We start from the raw sequence: 22,552 nt of genomic DNA, 5'->3' as shown, positions 1-22,552 counted from the left end.
TGCCACTACTCTCGTTCTTCCAATTCTTCTTGTTCATTTTTGAATAGAGAATACAATGAAGAAAGCGTATATTCGGCGAAGGCATCGTTAGTTGCACCTGCCTGTTTTGACTAGCACATGCACAAACTACAAAAAACCTGACGACAGAAGTTTGTTTTGCCTGGCCCTCTTCCGCAAAACGCAACGTGCCCTATGTAGGCATCCTGAAAAATCATATGTGACTCAGGAGTAACATACATATTTGTTGAACAAATTGAACTTCCACAGGCCTAAAATTAGCGTTTATGATTTGCGATCATGTAATCATTCGCTGAAGTCAATATTGCTGTAGTCCTATTTTTCATGGGTGAACTCAAGAGTCAAAAGACAGCAAAGTGACCCCAGGTAAAACCATAAATGCGATTTACTGGAGACCTTTACCAGGTATTGTTCACATGAAAAGGTGTAAAGCATAAAGAACGTCAAGACACACAAGGCGACTTTAAGTGAACGCGGAGTGTTCGTAGTACTAGAGCCACACAATATCATTCAATATATTTGTGGCAAGCAAACAATTGTGAATTGAGGTTCATCGTATTTTCAGCAACTATTTCCTAAAATGGATGAAATACTTCATACGCGCAACATTATAGTTTTTTCAGCTTTCAATTACCGAAAGATGATCGGAAAACTTTCCAGCCCTGAAGATAAGTGTTGGTATAGTAAGTCTTCCCAAGAAAAGGTAGACGCATACTGGCGCGTTTTCGAGGGCCATTTTCTTTCAGCTGATGGATATTGTTTCTTGGCGCAACTGCCAGAAATGGCCAAAGAGTGCCATGACATTTCGTGATGAATGACAACGAGTATTGATGACTATGGCGGTAATCGAGTGGCTGCATATTGGCCTAAAATATTGGCTGTAAATGGTTTAAAATAAAAACAAATTACGGGGTTTTACGTGCCAAAAGCACTCTCTGATTATGAGGCACGCCGTAGTGGAGGACTCCGGAAATTTCGACCACCTGGGGTTCTTTAACGTGCACCTAAAGCTAAGTACACGGGTGTTTTCGCATTTCGCCCCCATCGAAATGCGGCCGCCGTGGCCGGGATTCGATCCCACGACCTCGTGCTCAGCAGCCTAACACCATAGCCACTGAGCAACCGCGGCGGGTTGGTGTAAAATATGTGTCGATTAAAATAATGTCTATGAAAAGTAAGTCCGATGGCTGTAAAAGTACGCTGTGAAGGGTTAGATGCTAAAACATGTTTATTTATAGCAGCACCAGCGCCTCTGCAGGGCCCTTCAGCGCAAGGGCTGCGAGGCATGTGCTCTGTAAGTGGTTTCATTGCAGCTACAGCCTCTAAGCTGAGGCTGTGCTGTGAAAATGCTGGTGTTCGGATTTAATGCCCCGGACATTTAAAATGAAGGTGCGAGCGCTGCATAAGCTACACCATAAGTAGAATTTGAAGCGTCCGTATAAAACTCCGCGCAGGAGTACTTCGCCTGGAGTTCAAGAAAGTGTGAATGTATATGCAAGGCGCATGCTTTCTTATTGCGAGGAAAGACATATCATACAGGATAGTCTGCCATGTTTAAGGTGGTGCAAGGTTAGTGGGAGTCATTAGGACTCTTTCTCGATGTTGAATACCGGTTTCATTAGACAGTTGTTCTAAGCTCAGACAGAGGAGCTCGGACAGATGGGTGCTTACGACGAAGTCTTGCAGAAGACAAGTCAAGTACAGTTGAGTAACACGGATGTTCGTTACTCGATTTACATTTTAAAAAGTAGCAGAAGCTTAGATATGTACTGCGTAGGTGTAAGCACCATTCGTTTGCTTCGACATAGAGACTTTCCACAAGGCTTGTCCTAAATGCGCCTGTAGCCAGCCGTACACCTAGATTGTGGACTGGGTCGAGAATTTCGAGAGCACTGTCCGATGCGGATTGATACACCACAGCTCCGTAGTCGAGGCGTGATCGTACAAGGCTTATAAAGGCTAAGCAAACACCTCCTGTCACAGCCCCAGTTTGTTCGAAGTAGCTTCAGAAGGTTCAGTCTTCAGGCACTTCGCTTTAAGATATTTCAAGTGGGGAAGGAAATTAAGTTTTGTCTCCAAAATAATACCTAAAAATTTATGTTCAAGGCTGACCGATAGTCGTTCTCCGTTAAGGTCAATGGCGTGTTCTGGTGATAGGCTGCTCTTGTCTGAGAAGAGAAGACATGTGCTTTTTTGAGGGTTAAGTTTAAAACCATTTTCTTCTGACCGCTTTGAGAGTTTCTTTAGGCCAAGCAGTAGCTGTTTCTCGCAGATGCTAAGATTGCACAACCTGAAAGCTATCTGTTCATCGTCCGCATAGACCGAGTAAAAGAGTGTGCCAGGTATGATGGTATGTGAGGAGTTCATTTTCACAATAAAGAGTGTACAGCTCAGCACTCCACCCTGCGGTACACTGTCTCCTGTGAGAATGAACGAGACTGCACATTGCCAACTCTAACGCGAAATGTTCTGTCGGACAGGTAGCTTTCAATAATGGTCAGCAAGTTGCCGCGTATACCCATTCCAGTAAATTCCCAAAGGATCCCAAAGCGCCACGCAGTGTCATATGCCTTTTCCATATCAAGGAATACAGACACGACAAGCTGTTTGTGGATAAAGGCTTCAGGGATATACATTTCCATGCGGACAAGCTGGTCTGTCGTCGACCTACCTTCCCTGAAACCGCATTGGTATGGGTCTGTAAAGCAGTGATTTGGGCTTGTTGGTCCTTGTCCTTGTCCTCGTCCTTGTCTTTTTAACGCGCTATAAGCCTCACGGTATGGGTCTAACGTTTTGTTGGTTTCAAGATAGTAGAGCAAGCGCTTATTCACGATCTTTTCAAAGAGTTTGCAAAGGCAGCTGGTCAACGCTATCGGTCTATAACTGTTTCCCAAGGAAGGGTCCTAACCCTGTTTCAGAATGGGAATTATAATGACCTCTTTCCAGACAGAGGGAATCTGGCCGGAAGACCATATACCATTGTAAAGAAAAAGTTTTTTTGTGTGTGTTTCAGATAGCCGGTGCTTTAACATTTCATATATTATGCAGTCAGAGCCTGGGGCAGATTTGTTGCAGCTGTTTAGTGCTGCTTGAAGATCTGCTATGCCAAATGGTCTATTTTATACCTCACATTTGGCACTTTTTCGTACTAATTGCTGCCGTTCAATTCGTGTTTTTTGTGTTTGAAATGTGTCAGAGTAGTGCGAGGAACTGGATGTGCGTTCAAAATGTGCGCCTAGAAAGTTCACCTGGTCTTCCATACTATCTCCCTGTGTATTTACTAAGGGTAGCGAGTAAGGTTGTCGACCTATTATTCTGTGCACTCTATTCCAGACCTTTGTCTCATCCGTGTAAAAGTTAATAGCTGATATATATTTTTGCCAACTAGCTCTTCTAACTTGTCGGCGCGTTCTTCTTCCCTGAGATTTGACATGCTTGAAATTAACAAGGTTTTCTGCAGTCGGAGAATCGCGGAGCAACCCCCATGCTTTGTTTTGCTTTTTACGCGCGTTACGACACCCCTCGTTCCACCACGGAACACGGTGCTTTTTAGATGATCCCTTTGTTTCTGGGATACATTTCGTCGCGGCATCAATCCGAAAGTATTCAACCGCAGCGTCCAGGCTTAGAGCAGAAATGTCAGCCCACGATATGTGAGTAATTTTTTTGGAAATGTTCCCAGTCGGCTGAATAAGTTTTCCATCGAGGAAACTGTGGGGGACATTCATTCATCTCCGGTGTAGACAGAACTATCGGGAAATGGTCGCTCCCGTCTGGATTTCTAATAACTTTCCATTTAAGATCAGGTAAAAGGGTGGGAGATGCAATTCTGAGGTCTGTAGAGGAATACATCTTATGTGCAGTGTTATAATATGCAGGTGCTTTACTATTCAAAAGACATGCACCAGAACAAAAGAGAAACTGTTCCATCAGTCGACCTCGCACATCGCAATGACAGTAACCCCATAGGTTGCTGTGTGCATTTATATCTCCTATAACCAAATGGGGTTGGGGTAACTGATCTATAATGTATGCCGTTTATGTTAATGAAGCTGATAATGCGGGGGTATGTACAGGGAGCAGATGGTAATAAGTTTGTTTAGAGGCGCATGATGGCCTTAGTTGCTTATGCGCCATTAAACTCAACATCAACATCAAGTTTGTTTAGAAGTATGGCTCGAACGGCCACTGCCTCTAGGAGTATTTAGTTCTATATGTTGAGACGCTATACCTTTGTCGAGTATAGTGGCTACACCGCCAGATGACGCGATGGCATCATCACGACCTTGAGGAAAAAGAACATAATGACGAAGAAAGTTAGTGTGTTTCGATTTAAGTTGGGTTTCTTGTACAAGCAGCACTTTTGGAGTGAGTTCGCAGAGAAGTTCTCGAACATCATCAAGGTTTCTAAGACCTCTGACATTCCATTCAATAATTTGTGTATCCATATTTAAAGAAAATTGGTACTGTGTGTACGGAAACACAAGTGATGCCTTAGATTGCAGAGCTCTTTCGAGGACCTGTAATCGGGGTTTTGTCCTTCCTGAAGTGTTCGAGGGAGCCTCGCCGCTCCTTAGGCGTTTGCTGCGCCTTGAGAACAGGTGTAGTGTCCATTGCCTCTAGTGATGCTCCGGACACGTGCTCTTGCGAGCGAGAAGTTACCAGAGTCCCGCATTGGAGGGCAAGAGCGCTGCGCCCACCAGCCCGGAGGTCGATGGGGCTCCCTGAGGGATTTGGCTGCGCCAGCTGTTGCCAGCGCTGGAAGGGGCCCGGGAGGCTGGGGCAGCCTCAGCTGCGCCCACCTTCGGGGTCGATGGCCCCATCTGCTCGGTTGGCGGAGCAGCGCTAGCTGCAACCGCCGCGGGGGCTGATGGCGTAACTGCCGACTCACTGCTTGTGGGTCGGGCAGCCGCCGGAGGCCGTTGTGAGCTACCCTCGGACGCGCCACTTCGGCAAAGCTTTTCTTTGGCAGGTATTCTACCCGCCTGCGTGCCTCCTTGAACGATATATTCGCTTTTACTTCGATCGTGACAATTTATTTTTCCTTCTTCCAGGAGGGGCATGACCGCGAGTACGCGGCGTGCTCCCCATCACTGTTTACACAGTGGAGAGCGTTCTCACAAGTTTCAGTGGTGTGTTCATGGGCACTGCATTTCGCACATATTTGGCGGCCGCAACAGCTCTTCGAACTGTGGCCGAAACGCTGGCATTTGAAACATCGAAGCGTATTTGGCACGTACGGCCTAACACGGAGCTTGATGTACGCGGCCTCGATTGATTCGGGCAGGACCCTTGAACCAAAGGTGATAATTAATTGCTTCGTTTGAATCTCTTTACCATCTCGCCTTATCTTAACTCTTCTGACATTGATCACATATTGTTCGCCGAAGCCCTCCAGGTGTTCCGCTTCAGTCAGCTCAAGGAAATCATCATCCGGCAGAACACCGCGGGTGGTGTTTATTGTACGGTGCGGGGTTACCGGTATGTGGGTCTCCCCAAATGACGCTAGTTTGAGTAGTTTACATATACTTTCGAATCGCGGAGCTCCAAGAGGAGGTCACCGCTTGCCATCCTCGACAACTTGTAACCTGGACCAAAAACATCAGTCAAGGACTTCGACACAAGGAATGGGGAAATGGTTCACACTGCTTTGTTTGGCTTTTCAGAGTGAATAACATGAAAGTGGGGAAGATTCTGGATTTGGTGTCCGAAAAACGGAAATAAACCTTCGGTGCGCCCTCGTTTCCGAGGGCGATCAGGAAGTTGGGGCAAAGAAGTTTCCATGAAAATACAAAAAATTCGGCAACAGCGCTGACCGCCCACCGCGGAGCCCAACGAGGAGACGCGGCAGAGCTTGCGTACAAGTCTGCACCACGCCAGTCGTACGCTATCACTGTAACCAAATATGGTGCACCCAAGGTAAGATAGCCACACAAGGTTAACCCTTGCCGCCAAGGAGAAGGAAGTAAATAGAAGAGAGAAGGAGACAGGAAAGGTGGAAAGTAAGCGAAAGACGAAGGCTGTAGGAAGAGAGAGACAGGAAAAGGTGACTGCCGATTTCCCCCGGGTGGGTCAGTCCGGGGGTGCCGTCTAGGTGAAGCAGAGGCCAAAGAGGTGTGTTGCCACCGCCGGGGGGCCTTAAATGTCCAAACACCCGGCACCGGCTAAACCTCCAGGATCCCCCTTTCCCCGGACAAAACTAAGCCGCGCACGGCTACACGCGAGAGGGTCCAACCCTCGTGTGTTCGGGTACGTGGTGTCACAACACACCAAACGCCTGCTACCGCAGATGCCTCTGTGGGGTTTTCTTGTAAGTTGTTCTAGCAGCAATGCATTTCCAAATGTGTGGCTGTATTATGTGGAGAACTTCATTTCGAAAATTAGTGTTTTCGTCTTCTCAGCATCTGATATTTCAGAATTTCAGGTAATCGATTTACTACTGGCAGGTAACTTCGCGCCTTAACGCTCAACATGGTCAAGAATGTTTTAGAAAATCTATACTTTCCATCACCTTTTGGAAATTTTACAAATGCAAAGTATTGCGAAAATCATCCATTCTAACGTAAAGTATTCCATTTGCAAAAAGCTATGTTGGCTCGAAACTACTTACGTCTTCTTTAGAGGTGAGAGACGCTACAAAGATGTGATGCGGACAGTTCGACAGACGATAGAAGCAGCCTCTTTTCCCCGTGCGCAATAGCAGAGTGCCTAAGACAAGGATCGAGGAAATGATTTGCACATCCTGAATGGCATAAATAACTGCCAAGCCTATTCAACATCTTACAGCTTCAGCGCAGTGTTTATTGCCTGTCTTCATGATATTCTACACAAAGGCTATTGTTATGTCTGCGGTTCTTTCTACGAAAGCGGCACATGACAAGCCAAAAAATTAATGCATTGGCACATGCTATAGTTCAATGAAATACGAGTGTATATGAGGGTTTTCGGCATTGATAACATATGATAAAGCTGAGGGCGACTTCTCATGAGAGGGGTCGCGACATAGTAATCGAAATATTAAGCCCTTTACTGATTACATTACGGATTAATGTTAAGCGAGAAGAACTTGGGGGCGTGTAAACGACTCTCGTGGAACTTTCGTTTGTGCCACTACTCTCGTTCTTGCAATTCTTCTTGCTCATTTTTGAATATAAATTCCAATGAAGAAAGCGCATATCAAAAATAAAGTGTTTTGCTCTACTGATTGCCCGATATTTCAGAATTTGAGGTAATCGATTTACTACTGGCATCTAACTTCGCGCCTTAACGCTTAAAGGGATACGGACACAAAAGCAGAGCATTTTACGAAAATAATGAAAATAAGTCCTCATGTGTGAGTACACCGAAAACAAGTAGTCACTTAGCTCATTTTTAAGCCGATTTTTCGCGTTCTTGTGAGCGCGCGCAACGCCGCCCGGCCCAAGCAAGATGGAAGGCGTGACGTCACGACACCTTCCTCGGATAGCTAGCCGGCCGGCCGCGGTCATTCAAAGCGTGCCGCCGGCGCCACCGCGAGCATGGATTCGGATTCCGATACCTCTACCATCGATGAGTACACGTCTGAAGACGAGGACCGTTCCAACTTGGCAAGAAGTATAACAGCTTAGGGTTACGAGCCTTCCACGTCAAGCGACGAAGAAAAGCAGGCGGCCGTGGACGTGCCGGTCAGGCAGCCCGGGCCAGCAACATGGTAACCTTTTTTTTCTTGTAATGTTGACCTGCAGCAGCATCAGCAGTTCGTAAAGTATGTTACGTAGGGTGTAAAATGCTTAGATTCGTGGCCCACGTTGAGGCAGAAAGGCGGCTATTACGGCTGAATCGTAGGTAGCGCCGTAGCTCGTCGCTTTGTGCTTACCTATGCTGTCGGCTTTCACCGCTGCGCACTTCATTTTTACGCGATGAGGCACGGCATGTGTAGAATTTTCCAGCCGTTTTATAGCCAATTGTTTAAGGCTACTGTCATATTCACGCTATTAGAAGCCATTTACTGGTTGCACTCGTTAAGATGGGCGGCTGCACTAGGGACCCGTCGACCGGATCACTTAGCTACATCGATTATGTGACCATAGAGAAAGGAAATACTTTGGCTGTGACATTCACTAGGGAAATGCTGCGCGAACAACCAATTCGGGAAATCCGACGCATGATCATGCAGAGACCCATGAAAATACGAAATTTCTTGCTTCACGTTGAAAAGCAAGGTGTGAAAAGGCAATGTAAATAAATGCGCTGTGGATTTTAGAATACTACACATGCCTGCTATTGTCTGGCATTCGTTCACTGGCTATGTTTTGCATATTTAATCAATTAAAGCAGTGCTCATGAGCTGTCATTCAATATTAGACGCGGCGAACGTGTACAAAACATGACTATTTTAATTTGTGACAAAAGCATGCATCGCAGGGTGAACAATTTCTGTCACAAACCGAGAATATCTGCAATTGCACAGCCAATGAAAGGGCAATTTCTCTTCTTTCAGCAGGTGCTCCTGTGGTCACCACTGCGGCTACATGCCTACAGAAAGAGAGATCTGTTGCACAGAGCAACAAAAAGGTGGCGAGCACAGCTGAGAGTTACGAAGGTATCACTAAGCACCCGCTCTTCGAATTGTATTGCCTTTACAGGAGCCTTTTGCGTGGCATGCCAACGCTTTTAGCGCAGTCGGACTGGTCGCGTAGTCATCGTCGACAAAGTGGTCCGTGCAAAGGCAGCCATTTTCCAGAAGTCTCCATTGTGGGCGTGATAGCTGACTGGCACGTACCCAATGTTTACGCACCTTCTCGTCTCTGGGAAACGTGTGCGACGGCGTGTCACCACCGACGATGCTGTTATAACAGCCACGAGCGCAGTAATGTCCGGGCATTTTCTTCTGCCGCGACGAATGCGTCAATACCCATCGCCTACCGTGATAACACGCGTGTAAGACGCACCACCTGCCTGGAGCGCTAACGGGGATAATGTTTCAGACGAACCACGTGCGAACATCGCCGACGGCGATAAATAAACGCTGCAAGGGACGGACACTCTTGAAAGACTACGACGGCTGTGGCTGACCTTGGCCGCGCGCGCCCGGGGGCGTCATGACGTCAAATTTCAGCTTCTCCCGGCGGCCGCTTGGAGGCAAGGCGCAGCAAAAAATCGGAAAATAAAGATGTTTCTCGTTGTTTATTTCAAAGCAGCTTGTTGTATCCGTCATTTTTCACAATTCAACATTTGTTCTGAAGCAAAAAACCACCCACCAACTTTTGTGTCCGTATCCCTTTAACGCTGAACATGGTCAGAAATGTTTTTGAAAATGTGTTTTTTGCATCCTCTTCTTGAAGTTTTCGGAATGCAACGTATTGGTGAAATCATTCATTGTATTGTAAAGCATTCCATTTGCAAAATGGTATGTTCGCGCGAACTTACGTTTTTTTTAGAGGTGAGAGACGCTACAAAAATCCGCTGTGGACAGCCCGACAGACGATAGAAGCCGCGTCTTTTTCCCATTCACAGTATCAAAGTGCCTAAGACAAGGACCCAGGAAATTATTTCCCAGCCAACTTCCCAGGTGTGAAATAAATGTTGGTATAGTAACTCGTACCCAGAAAGTTTAGATGCATTTTGGCGGGTTTTCAAGGGCCATTTTCTTGTAAGTTGTTCTAGTAGCAATACATTTCCACATGTGTGGCTGTATTACGTAGAGGACTTCATTTCGCAAAATAAGTGTTTTCTTCTACTGATTGCCTGATATTTGAGAATTTTTAGGTAATCGATTTACTACTGGCAGATAACTTCGCTCCTTAACGCTCAACATGGTCAACGACGTCTTAGAAAATGTTTACTTTGCAACCACTTTTTGAAGTTTTAGAAATGCAATGTATTGGTAAAATCATGTATTGTAATGTAAAGTATTCCATTTGCAAAACGTTATGTTGGTGGTGGTGGTGGAGGTGGTGTTGAAGCAGGCGGGGTTAGCCTGGCATACATAGCCGGCTCGAACTTACTTACGTGTTCTTTAGAGGTAAGAGACGCTACAAAGATCCGCTGTGGACAGTTCGACAGACGATAGAAGCAGCCTCTTATCCCTGTGCACAGTAGCAGAGTGCGTAAGACAGGGATCCAGGAAATGATTTGCACATCGTGAATGACATAAATAACAGCCAAGCCTCAACTACTTAGAGCTCAGGCGCAGTGTTTATGGCCTATCTTTATGGTGTGCTTCACCCAAGGCCATTGTTACGTCTGCAGATGTTTTTACGAAAGCGGCACATGACAAGCCAAAGTAATTATGCATTGGCGCATGCTGTAGTTCAATGAAATACCAGGTTATGGAGAGTTTTTTTGGCATTGATAACATATTACAAAGCTGAGGGCGGCTTCTCGTGACAAGGGTCGTGACATAGTAACCTAAATATTAAGCCCTTTACTGATTACATTATGGATTACTGTTAAGTGAGAACAACTTGATGGCGCGTAATCGACTCTCGTGCAGTTTTTGTTCATGCCACTACTCTCGTTCTTTCAATTCTTGTTCATATTGGAATACAGAATCCAATAAAGCGAGCATATATTGGGCAAAGGCACCGTTAGTTGCATCTGCCTGTTTTCCTCAGCTCCTGCAGAAACTACAAGAAGCCGATGTGGGCTGTACGTCAGAAGTTTGTGTATCCCAGCCCTCTCCCACGAAGAGCAAAATGCCCTGCGGAGGCATCCTGAAATACCTACATTCATGCAATCCTTCACCCAGGTCAATTGCCCTCTAAATCGTCTTTTTTATAGGACTCTATGGGTGGAAAGACAGCAAAGGTTCACCACTTAGGCGCCTATAGACTATTCATTCGAGACGTGCACCTGGTGATATTTCCACGAAGGTTTTTAAGCATGAAGAACATCGGGATACATCAGGCGGCTTTAATTTATCACGGAGTTGTCGAAGCACTAGAGCCGTTGAAGATCTCACAGGTTATTTGTGCCAAATAAATAACGGATATTAGGGTTCATCGAATTTGCAGTAAATACTTTCAAAAGTGAAAAAAAAGCTTTATCCCCTCCATTTTATGTTTCTATTAGCACTTGCTTTGAGCAAAATAATGGGTACGCTTGCCATCTTTCCAGACAAATGTTGCTATGGTAATTATTCTGTAGAAGAGAAATGCATTTGGCTGGCTATCCGAGAGCGCTTTTCTTGCAATTCGTAATTTTTTGTCGCTGACTTCACAGAAATGCCTTCTGATTGTGCTGCTTGCTCTAAGCCGTTACCTTTGGACATGAAATTTTTAACATGTTCGGCTTGGCAAGGTTTCCACCTTGGAAAACGATGCTGTACAGTAGTTGAAAATAGCTACGCAAATATGAGTACAGTTAAACGTGAAACCTGACTGTGCCAAAGATGTAGACCGGATAAAGGCACACAATGAGACTTGGCACAAACAGCAAAAGGAGAATCGTTTGCACAGCAATTTATTGCTGTAAATGAAAAAAAAACTGGACCGACTTGCATTCTAGTGAAGAAATACTCGCCACGAAGGTACAGGAACTTCTAACATTTGAGGACTCGGTTGGAAAGATCGAGAACCCGATACAGGAAGTGCAGACTTCAATAGGATTCCTTTCCAGAAAATGTGACTCGGCATTGGAGACGGTCAACAAAAATCAGACGGAGGTGGCGGAATAACGTTCCAAGGTTGACTCGCTGTCTTCTACCGTCGAGTTCCAGTCAGACCTGATTGACAAAATAAGTGAGCAAATGAATGAAATGGAGCAGTACCGTGGGAGAAAGAATTTTGAGATCCACGGGTTTCCCAGAAAGCCAAAGGAGAACTTGCAATCCTTTCTGAGTGATCTTGCGCAACAACTGGAGGTACCTAATTTTACAGCAACTAAAGTCTCTGCTATTCACCCTCTACCCAGTAAGGGCAATACTGCACCAGCCATTCTTATCCAGACGTGCTCCGTTGAAGCGAAGGAACAATGGCTTCGATCACGTAAAAAATGGCCAGGATTAGTTCACAATGATTTTCCACGGTTGTGTTTCAATGACAACCTCACACGTGTTTATCGTGAACTGTTCTGGCTAGCTCGCACCAAAGCAAAGGTAATGTCCTTCAAGTACGTCTGGACAAGAAAAGGCAAGGTGTTTGCAAGGAAAGCAGACGGTGCTCCACTCGTTGCAATTAACAGAAAATTGGACATTGAGAGGCTTATCTAGTCATGGGTAGTACTTTCAAGGTTTGCAATGACCTTTTAGATGTTTCTCGGTTTTTTTGTTATCCGGGTAACGACGCTTTTCATGTTACTCACGTAAACATCAGAAACATTCGTAAGCACTGGGACCATTTAGTAGCCATTCTATCTACTGTTCCACTACTTTTTGATGTCATCGTACTCACTGAGATAAATATTTCGCCAGGTCTATTTTCTAGTTTCGCGCTACCGGGCTATCAGTAATTCTCCTCTTTTCGTCCGGTCCGGAAGGGTGGAGGCGTGGCTGTCTTCGTAAAAAAACGCTTGGTCAGTCTCCAAACTCAAGTTGCCTTTCGACCATGCCGAAACTACTACTCCCCGATTATGAAATCCTCGATTTTCATTGGCCTTGCTTTCTTTCAATCGTCCCTCATGTGGTAGCAGGCGCCTTTTTTTTGGCTGAGCTCGACTCTACGTTTTCACGTCAAGGAACCGATGAATGTATTTGCCTCACAGGTGACATCAATATAGATACGTTACATCCAACAGTAGGAATAGTTGCTGATTATTTAGATCCACTATCTAGATGGGAAATTGAAATGACAATCCATGCGGCATCCCGCGAGGAATTCCCATTTCAACGTCTTGTTTCATCCTGCATTGATCATGTAAATGTTAGAGCCCATAATCTGGAAGTAAAATCTACCATAGCACAGGTTAAGCTTTCTGACCGCTACATCGTCTGCTGTTCACTGAAACAGACTGTGGATCCTTTGTTACCAGAGACTATTAACTCTATCAAACAAATTCGTATAATTGATCCAAGGCTTTTCGATAAACTAGTCCAGACAAATGTTAGGGATAATTTTTTAAGTACTGTGTCACCGGAAAACATGTACCGCGAATTCGTAGCTGCGTTTGCTGCTTTTAGGCATGCGGCAACACGCGTTGTCAAAATCAGGCAACGTGATCTGAGCCAGAAATGGATGAGCAGCGAAATCCTAGCAGCTGTAAAGGAAAAAGACTTGTTGTGGACTAAGGCCAAGTGGGCGTCAAATTGCAGTGACACGCGCTTAAGATATAAATGTGCCAGAAACAAGGTGAATGCATTGATCATACTTGCGAAGCGCGTTTACTTTAGAAAGAAATTTCAAGAAGCTCGATCTGACACAGAAAATATGGTCCCTAATCAATTATCTTAGAGGCGGCAATATTTCAACGCCTAAACAACGCCTTTAATCTTATCTTTCTGCAGACGACGAAACTGTGGCAAACTTATTTAACCAGTTCTTTTCAAGCGTCTAAGTTTCGAGGACACGGCAACTATCGGTGTATACTTTAACAGATAGCATATCTTCCTTTACTATCGCTTGATGAATTAAAGTCCATTGTCTTCAATCTTAAGACGAACAAATCACCTGGCTTCGACAATATCTCTGTCAGTGAACTCCAGAGAAGTTTTGACGCAAATAAACATGTATTGCTATGAAATGATCTCATGAAATGATCTTATTTAAACCTTGTCTTGGATGGTGGTGTGATTCCAGTTGATATGAAAACCGCAATTGTAATTCCACTTCATAAGCAAGGTGCATGCAATAGTATTTAAAATTACAGCCCTATTTCGATAATTTCCTGTGTAGCTCAAATATTAGAAAAACATATGGCTCTTACGGTAACATAGTTTCTAGATAAGCATAGTGTATTATCACCACATCAGTATAGATTTGTACAGGGGAAGCGTACACAAACACTGTTAGAAACTTTCTCTGATCTTTTAAACTTAACACTAGACCGTAACCGGGTAGCATTTGCCCTCTTTATGGATGCCTCTAAGGCATTTGACAGTGTTTGTCATCATATTTTGTTACAGAAAGTGTCTCTCCTAGGCCTTCGTGGATCATTCTTGAAATTATTAACTAACTTTCTGCAGGATAGAAGACAATGTGTAAAGGTGGGAAATAGTTTAGGTGTTTTTACCAATATTCATTCTGGAGTCCCTCAGGGCTTAGTATTAAGCCTCCTGCTTTTTAACATTTATGTGAATGATTTGTCCAGTGTAGTGAGTAATTATATGTATCAATATGCCGATGATACTGTTCTTGTATTCTGTGTAACTAATTACTCTGATGCAATCAGCTCCTTACAGAATGAGACAACTAAATCTGTGGACCGGTTTGTGGCTAATTTAATAAACATATCAACCCTTCTAAAACACGACTTGTCGGTTTCCATAACCCAATGAAAAAAATCCTGCCTACGACATCATTATCCCTACACACATCGGACCGTTATGAATGTACATGTCAACCTATTAAAAGTGCATCTTCTGTTAAGTATCTTGGATAGTTTTCGACTGTGATCTTTTATGGAACTCGCAATTATCCCATGTCTGTAAAATGCTGCGTGTGCTCTCCTGTGTGTTATACAATATACGATGTCTTATGCCAATCTCCGTTCGAAAAATTATTGTCCATGGTTCAGTCTACAGTGTGCTATGTTATGGCTTGACTGTGTATGGCCATAGTACTCTTAGGTGGAGCTCAAGAATTAATTCAATTTTACGTTCACTGCTGTCAACAGTGGCTTACGATTTGTGTCCAAAGCAAAATGCAGTCGTTTGTAGGTTGTTGAATTTGCCAAACTTCACTTCCCTGATTGTAGAAAGGGTTGTAATTAAACACTTCTGGAATAATGATCTTAAAACGCGATATAGGCCTATCCTCTCCTTAAGACCGATGGAACCCTACGTCATCCCCAAGACTCCGACAATGTACGGATGACAACGCGGCAATACTATGTTCCAGCCATATTTATTAAATTGCCAACTCCTGTGTTAAAGGTAAACACAATACGTGATACTAAGAAACTACTTAGAATTATTACAAAAACGGCGCCGAATAAAACAAACACACGAAGAAGGGAAACACGAGACAGCACGTAGGCGCACTAACAACTGAGTGTTTTATTTCCCGACATAGCAATATATAGCTGCTGTCAAAAAACAACAAGAACTAAACAGGGCAGTCATCTGCATCGCACAAGGAAGCGAAGATACAGAATAACATTTCAAGAGTCACTCTCAAGATATGCCAGTTCCTTTGTCGAAAGCGAAACTGAGGCTTCACTGATACATTCTAGACCGCGCTTTTTAATCTCAAGCGCTTCCAATATCTCCCTAGTGAGTTGATGGTCAGATCTGTACAGAACACTGGTTCTATCGAAATCAGGGATGCACTTGTGCGCCTTACAATGCGCACTTATATGACCGGAGAGCTCGTTTTCCACCTTATATCTATGCTCATGTAATCTGTCATTCAGACATCTGCCCGTTTGGCCTACATATGTTGAACCGCACGACAAGGGGACCGAATAAACGACTAGCCAACAACGACCGAACCAACTAGCCCACCAACACATGCTCAGTTACTTAGAATTGTCGATGTTTAATATAACATTTTGTGTAACTGTTCAACATTTTGCTCCGACCCACTAATAGCTAACTCCGCTATGAACCCTGTGCAATTTTCTGTGAACTGACTGTCAGGCACTGCCAATCAAGCCCTCCGAGACTTTGGTAAGCCTGCTATGTGTACTTTGTTTTCTTTATGCACAAGAACGATTGTATTGTATTGTATTGATTGTAATAACAATGCATGTGGAACTGCCTGGTTGTACTAAGCGGATAGCTTCAGTTCATAAATTACAGTGCATTCCTCCAGTGATATCCTAAAATTGGTGCATTCTGGTTAATCGGGTCGTTATTGGTAGATAACCATACGTCTCAACGCTTAACATAGAGAAGCACAATTTCAGAAAAGTGTACTTTGCGTTCCCTCTTTAATGTTCTAGAAACGCCAGGTATTGATAAATGCATCCGAAATTATGAAAAGGTATTGGAGTTGAAAACGTTATGTTGGCTTGAACTTACGTGTTCTTTAGAGGTGAGAGACTCTACAAAGATCCGCTGTGGACAGTTTGGCAGACGATAGAAGCAGCCTTGTTTCCCCGTGAGCAGTAGCAGAGCGCCTAAGATAAGGATTCAGGAAAAAATTTGCACGTCCTAAATGACATAAAAAGCTGACAAGCCTATTCAACATCTTGCCGCTTCAGTGCAGTGTTTATGGCCGGTCTTTATGATATTCTTCACCCAAGGCTATTGTTATGTGTACGGTTCTTTTTACGAATGGCGGCACGCGATAAGCCAGGTAATTTATGTATTGGCACATCCTACAGTTCAATGAAATATCAGGTTATATGAGAGTTTATTTAGCATTGATAACATATGAAGCTGAGGGCAGCTTCACATCACAAGCGTGGTGATATAGTAATCTATATATTAAGCCCTTTATTGATTACATTACGGATTACTGTTAAGCGAGAAGATGTTGGGGCGTATAATTGACTCTCGTGGAAATTACGTTCGTGCTACTACTCTCGTTCTTCCAATTCTTCTTGTTCTTTTTCGAATACAGAATCCAATGAAGAAAGCGTATATTCAGCGAAGGCATCGTTAGTGGCACCTGCCTGTTTTGACTAGCACATGCACAAACTACCAAAACCTGACGCACGCATTGTGACAGAAGTTGGTGTCGCCTTGCCCTTCTATGCCGAAAGGCAAAGTGCCTTATGTAGGCATCCTGAAAAATCATATGTGACTCAGGAATGATATACATTGTTTTTTTGAACAAATTGAACTTCCACAGGCCTAAAAGTAGTGTTTATGATTTGTGATCAATATAATCACTCGCACTACTCAATATTTCTATAGTCGTATTTTCCATTGGTGGACTCAAGTGTAAAAACACAGCAAAGTGGCCCCATTTAAAAGCCTAAAGGCGATTTACTGGATACCTTTACGAAGTAATTTTCAAATCAAAAGGTATGAAGCATAAAGAACACGGAAACACATAACGTGGTCTTAAGTGACCGCGGAGGTGTCGTAGCACTAAAGTCATACAAAATCTTTCAGAATATTTGTGGCAAGCACATATTTGTGAATGAATCTTCGTCGTCTTTCTAGTAAATACTTCCAAAAATAAATGAAATATTTTATACGCACCATTTTACAGTTTTTTTTAGCACTTAAATCACTGAAAGACTATAGGACTACTTCCCGGCTGTGAAATAAATGCTGGTATGATAAATCTTCGCTAGAAATCATGTGCATTTTGACGCGTTTTCGAGGGTGCTTTTCATGGAAGGTTTTCTGGTAGCAATTAATTTCTAACTGCGGGGCTGTAAAATGCCGATCGATTCATTTCGTAAATTAAAGCTTTTTCCACTACTGATTGCCTGATATTTGAGAATTTCGGGTAATCGATTCATTATTGGCAAGTAACTATGCGTCTTCACGTTCGACATGGTGAAAGACGTGCTAGAAAATGTGTACTTCACATCCATTTTTTGAACCTTTAGAAATGCCAGGTATTGGTAAAATCATCCGGTATAATTTCAAAATATTCCATTTCCAAAAATTTATGTTGGCTCGAACTTACGAGCTCTTTAGAGGTGAGAGAGGCTACAAAGATCCGATGTGGACAGTCCGGCAGACGATAGAAGCAGGGTTGTTCCCTCGTGCGCAGTAGCAGATGGCCTACGAGCTGGACGTGCAAATCCAGTAAATCATTTGTACTTCCGAAATGAGGTAAATATCAGCCAACGCTATTCAACATCCTGTAGCCTTAGCGAAATGTTCATGGCCTGTCTTCATGATCTTCTTCACCCAAGGCCATTGTTATGTCTACAGTTCTTTTTACCAAGGGTGGCATATACGACAGCTAAAAACACTAAGACGGAAAATTTATGCTATAGTTGAATGAACTGCCAGGTTTTATCAAAGCCTTACTGCATTGATACCATCAGATGAAGCTGAGGGTGGCTTCATTAACAAAGGTCGTGGCATGGTACTCTAAATGTTAAGCGTCTTACCTATTAGATTACGGATTACTGTTCAGTAAGGACAGAGACCCTGTAGTTGAGCCTCGCGGTATTTTCGTTCGCGCCACAACTCTCGTTCAGGCAATCCTTCTTCTTTATCTTTGTATGCGTAATTCAATGAAGAAATAACATAATCTGTGAAGTCGTCTTAATTGTACCTGCTCGTTCCCCTCAGCACAAGCATAAACTACAAGAACCCAATGTACTCAATGCGACAGAAAGTTGTGTAGCTTGGCCCTCTTATTCAGAAACGCGAAATGCATTACGCAGGCATCGAGAAAAATCACGTGTTACACAGAAATGACATACATATGAGTTGAAGGCATTGTACTTCCTCATGCCTCAACGCAGCGTTGATGATCTGTCTGCATGCAACCCTTCACCCAAGTCAACTGTTCCATGAATAGCCTTTTTTTTCCCATAGGCGCAGTCAAAACTCAAAAGACAGCTAAGTGGCACCATTTATGCACCTATACGCGATTTATTGTAGAAGTGCACCAGGTAATATTCAATGGACAGGATACTAAGCACTAAGGACCTCAAGATAGAAAAGGCGGCCTGAAATGACCGCACAGTTGTAGAAGTACTGATGCCATAAAAATTGATACTATTTGCCAAACAAAGATTTATGTAGGGCTCATCAAAATTTTCGTAAATAATTCCACAAATAGAAAAAAAACAGCTTTTCTGCCCATTCTTTCATATTTTCTCTTACCTCTTCATTTGCACGAAATCTACAGCCACACTTGCCAGCTTTGTAGATAAATGTTGGTATTGTAATTATTCACTAGAAGAGAAATGCATTTATCCACGTCTTGGAGGGCCGTTTTCTGTAAAGGTCTTCCAGTAGCAATAGATTTGCAACTGCGTGGTTGAATTATGCGATTAACTTCAGTTCATAAATTACAGTGTTTCTATAGTGATCGCCTAAAACTGGTGGCAGATGACTCCACGTGTTAACGCTCAATATCATGATAGACATGCGAGAAAAAGTGTACTTCGCATTCTTTGTGTGATGTTTTAGAAATGAAAGCTACTGATAGAAGCATCCGCCAAAATGAAAAAGTGTTCCACTTGCAAAAAGCAATCTTTGCTTGAACTTACGTGTTCTTTAGAGGTGGGAGAGCTACAAAGATCCGATGTGGGCAGTGTGACACACGAAAGAAGAAGCCTTGTTCCCTCGCGGGCAGTAGCAGAGTGCCTGAGAGAAGAATCGAAGCAATTATATGCACGTCGGAACTTACACGAATTTCTGCTAAGCCTATTCAACATCCAATAGGTTCAGCGCATTGTTTGTGACCTGTCTTCATTATATGCTGCTCATAAGACCATTGTTATGCCTGCGGCTCTTTTTACCAAGTGTGCAATAGGATACCTAAAAGCACTAAGCCACGAAATTTATGCATTGGCAGATGGCATAGTTCAATGAAATACCAGGTTATATGACAGTTCTTTTACGCATTGATATCATTTGTGATGCTTTGGGCGGTTTAAAATGTCAATGGTCGTGACATGGTAAGCTAAACAGTAAGCCTTTCTCATTACATTTCGGATTACTAAGATCAGCGTGGCATTCTTCAATTGTGCCCGAAGTGCATTTGTTTTTAGAGAAGGGAGGGGAAGGGATTTGCGGTTACACCTCGATGTGCGGGAGTATTAGATCGGGGTGCTATGTCGGGCAGAGGAAATAGGGGATCAAGGGAGCGTGTTAGAAGGATCGTGAGTCGAGTTACTTTCGTACACAGTGCCCAGAGTTCCTGGTTGTGGGGATTTGGGATTGACGGGATGTGACTTGTGGGTAGTGGAGTCATGTTGGTTGTCTCGAGCCGGTCGTCCCATGTCGATCAGTTCGAGTTCTTGGAGCCTTCTCGTCGTTGTCCGGCAACATGTGATTTCGTGCGCTTGCTCCCTGCACTGCGTGTTCGATGTTGTTCTGCGGGTCGCCGGGATCATGATTAGCACTCAGGGGTGGCCTTGGTTCTCCTACGTGGGTGTTGGCACTTTCATTCCCGGGTCCCGGACATGTGCTGGCCTTCATAGATGATGCAGACCGCTGCCAATGACGGGGCAGGCTGCTTCAAGTGTGACTGGTCACTTCAGGAGCACTTCTGAGTTGGAGCTTGGACACAAACATCCGGGAGACCTCGCATGTTTAGGGCGTATGAAGGTGCAGTACTCCGAAATAAAAAAATTTTTGATTAGGCTTTGTCTTGGCCTATCGTAATAAGTGCGTATCGCGTGAGTAGCCTCCATTGAGCGTCTAGTACAGTTTAGTGGGGGTTGCGGGCGATTAAGTGTGTTAGCAGGTGTTGTGGGGATTCCTTCCAGTAAGCGTTCGTAGTAACCCCCTTGACTGAGTGATGGGGGGCTGCAGTACATGCTGTCGTGGCATACTCATGCTAGTCGCAATTGATTTGCTGTGACTTTACTAGCCTGAGGGCGTCATTACGTTTCTCCGCAAAGACATTTGACGTGTTATTGAAGGCGTGAATCCGGAGTTGCAGCGTAAATAGTTCAGTCAGTGCAGCGGCCAGCAAGATATCGGTGAGGCGGTAGCGTGGCTGGAGCGGCGTCAGGTCAAATCTTCCCCCCGGGAGCACAATATCACTTTACATCCGCTGGCTTGGTTCCTTGGTGTCTTTTTGCAGCTGTACAGAGTGCAGTGCAGCTGCGTCGAGGAGCTAAGTAATGCGGGAGTCGCTTTCACGCGTTTCTCGCAGAGCAGTATCAGCGTTTGCACCTTGCGGCCTTGTTTTGGGTTTCCCGGTGGGTCTCCTGGGCTCTCAGAACTTGTGTCCCATCCTTAGGGTCATACTGGCGTGTGGTCACGTCCATGCAGTGCACCTGAACCTCCATGTTGATCACAGTAAGGCTGCTTGAGGCACGATGCGGCGCCAGGCGTAGCGCGGCGGCCGCCCCGTGGGGCCAGGTTTCTGGGCCTCCTGGCCCCCCTCCGGCTCGCTCAAACCTCGAGAGGTCATCTGCGAGCGCTCAGCATTTGAAGACGTTGGTGTTATTTTGGGTGCTCCAGATATGAACGATTGGTAATTGTCGCTGTCGCATTGCAGCTCTGAAGAGAAGTGCAACCACCTTCCGGGGCCCCTAGCGCCTATAGTCCTAAAGGCGTGTACCGTCATTTTGGCACACACTTAGCTGCCTGTACTTCTTTGTGAACATTAATCTTTTATTCCTCTTTTTATTACTGTCCGTTTGATGTCACATAATAACGCATTATGCAAATATAGCTTTCGTGGCAATGAGTTTCTTATATTACACGGTTTACGTTATTTTAACCGTAGTAACGCCCTTGTTGAATGGTTTCCTGTTAAGGTATGCATAACTAAATTAATTTTTTATCGGAGATCACGGAGAGAGAGAGAAACTTTATTGTAATTGTAAAGATTTGAAGGAGGGGTGGTCGGAACCTCTCAGTCCAGGGCCCCACTGGCCTCTGCCGCCTGCCTGACCTGGCTAATTAAGGACTTTTGTCCTACTGGTGTTTGGCCTATGAGGGTGCTTAGTGCACTCCCAGGTTATGTGCAATAGGGTAGGTATGCCACCGCACCAAGGACAGTTGGCCCTATAACGAGTGGGATACGTGGCGTTTAGCAATTTTAAATTGGGGAACACCCCGGTCTGTATTTTACGCCAATCGGCGGCCTCTTCCCCGTTAAGTTGTGGGTGAGGCGGCGGGTATTTTTTTCGGACTCCACGCTGATGAGCAAGGATGTCTTTGGCATTTAAATTGGTGGAATTTTGTGAGGGGTAGTGCGGGTGGTTGGGGTTAGAAGAGGGCGCCGTCGCTCGGTTAGTGAACCCTCGAGCTAACACGTTAGCCTTTTCGTTCCCCTGTACCCCCGCGTGGCCCGGGCACCAGAGTAGGCGATGATGGTGGTTGAAGGATTTGGGGATTATCGCGAGGCTAACCGCAGTCACGTGCCCCTTGAGAAACATGCGACATGTCTCCTGGGAGTCCGTGACCACGACCGAGTCCCTTTGCGAACGCTCCGCGTGAGCGAGTGCGATCGCCACTGCTAATATTTCGGCCGAGGTTGGGGATCCCGCCGTGGCCGACGCGGTAATTTGCTGTTGGCTGACAGCGTTCACGACTGCCAGGGCGTACCTCCTTTGGTAGCGCTGCCCGGTCGCCTCTGCATACAGAGCTGCGTCGTGTAGTACGTGTTGTACCTATGGTTATTAGAGTAGGCTGATTGAATGTGTTGTGCACGTGCTTTGCGCCTTTCTTTGTTGTACTCTGGATGCATATTCTTTGGAATTGGCGCTACTGTAATTTGGATCTCATCGAAGGAGGGAGAGGTACGGCCTGCTCTGTGAGATAAATGGGGTATGCTGGGATATTGAGTCTAGCCAATATTTCCCTACCAGTTTTTGTGAAGCTGAGGCGCTCCCTCTGTCGCATCAGGGTGGC

The 22,552-nt window shown here is 44.7% G+C and overlaps 1 protein-coding gene across 5 annotated transcripts in view; it reads right to left on the bottom strand.

The window, feature by feature from the left end:
• The window catches only part of LOC139059860 (uncharacterized), a 418,798-nt gene extending 408,683 nt beyond the window's left edge, over window positions 1-10,115 (bottom strand). For all 5 annotated transcript variants that reach the window (XM_070538324.1, XM_070538325.1, XM_070538330.1 and 2 more), the window contains exons 1-2: window positions 10,009-10,115; window positions 6,629-6,726 (exon numbers count right to left, since the gene is read on the bottom strand). The gene's annotated coding sequence lies outside the window, so the exon portion shown is untranslated. The remainder of the gene's footprint in view (window positions 1-6,628; window positions 6,727-10,008) is intronic.
• Window positions 10,116-22,552: the final 12,437 nt, after the last annotated feature.

Source organism: Dermacentor albipictus, chromosome 5, assembly GCF_038994185.2.
Source record: "Dermacentor albipictus isolate Rhodes 1998 colony chromosome 5, USDA_Dalb.pri_finalv2, whole genome shotgun sequence".
Taxonomy (NCBI): domain Eukaryota; kingdom Metazoa; phylum Arthropoda; class Arachnida; order Ixodida; family Ixodidae; genus Dermacentor; species Dermacentor albipictus.
Note: the sequence above shows the minus strand (reverse complement) of the source record. Positions and strands in the feature narration are given on the sequence as shown.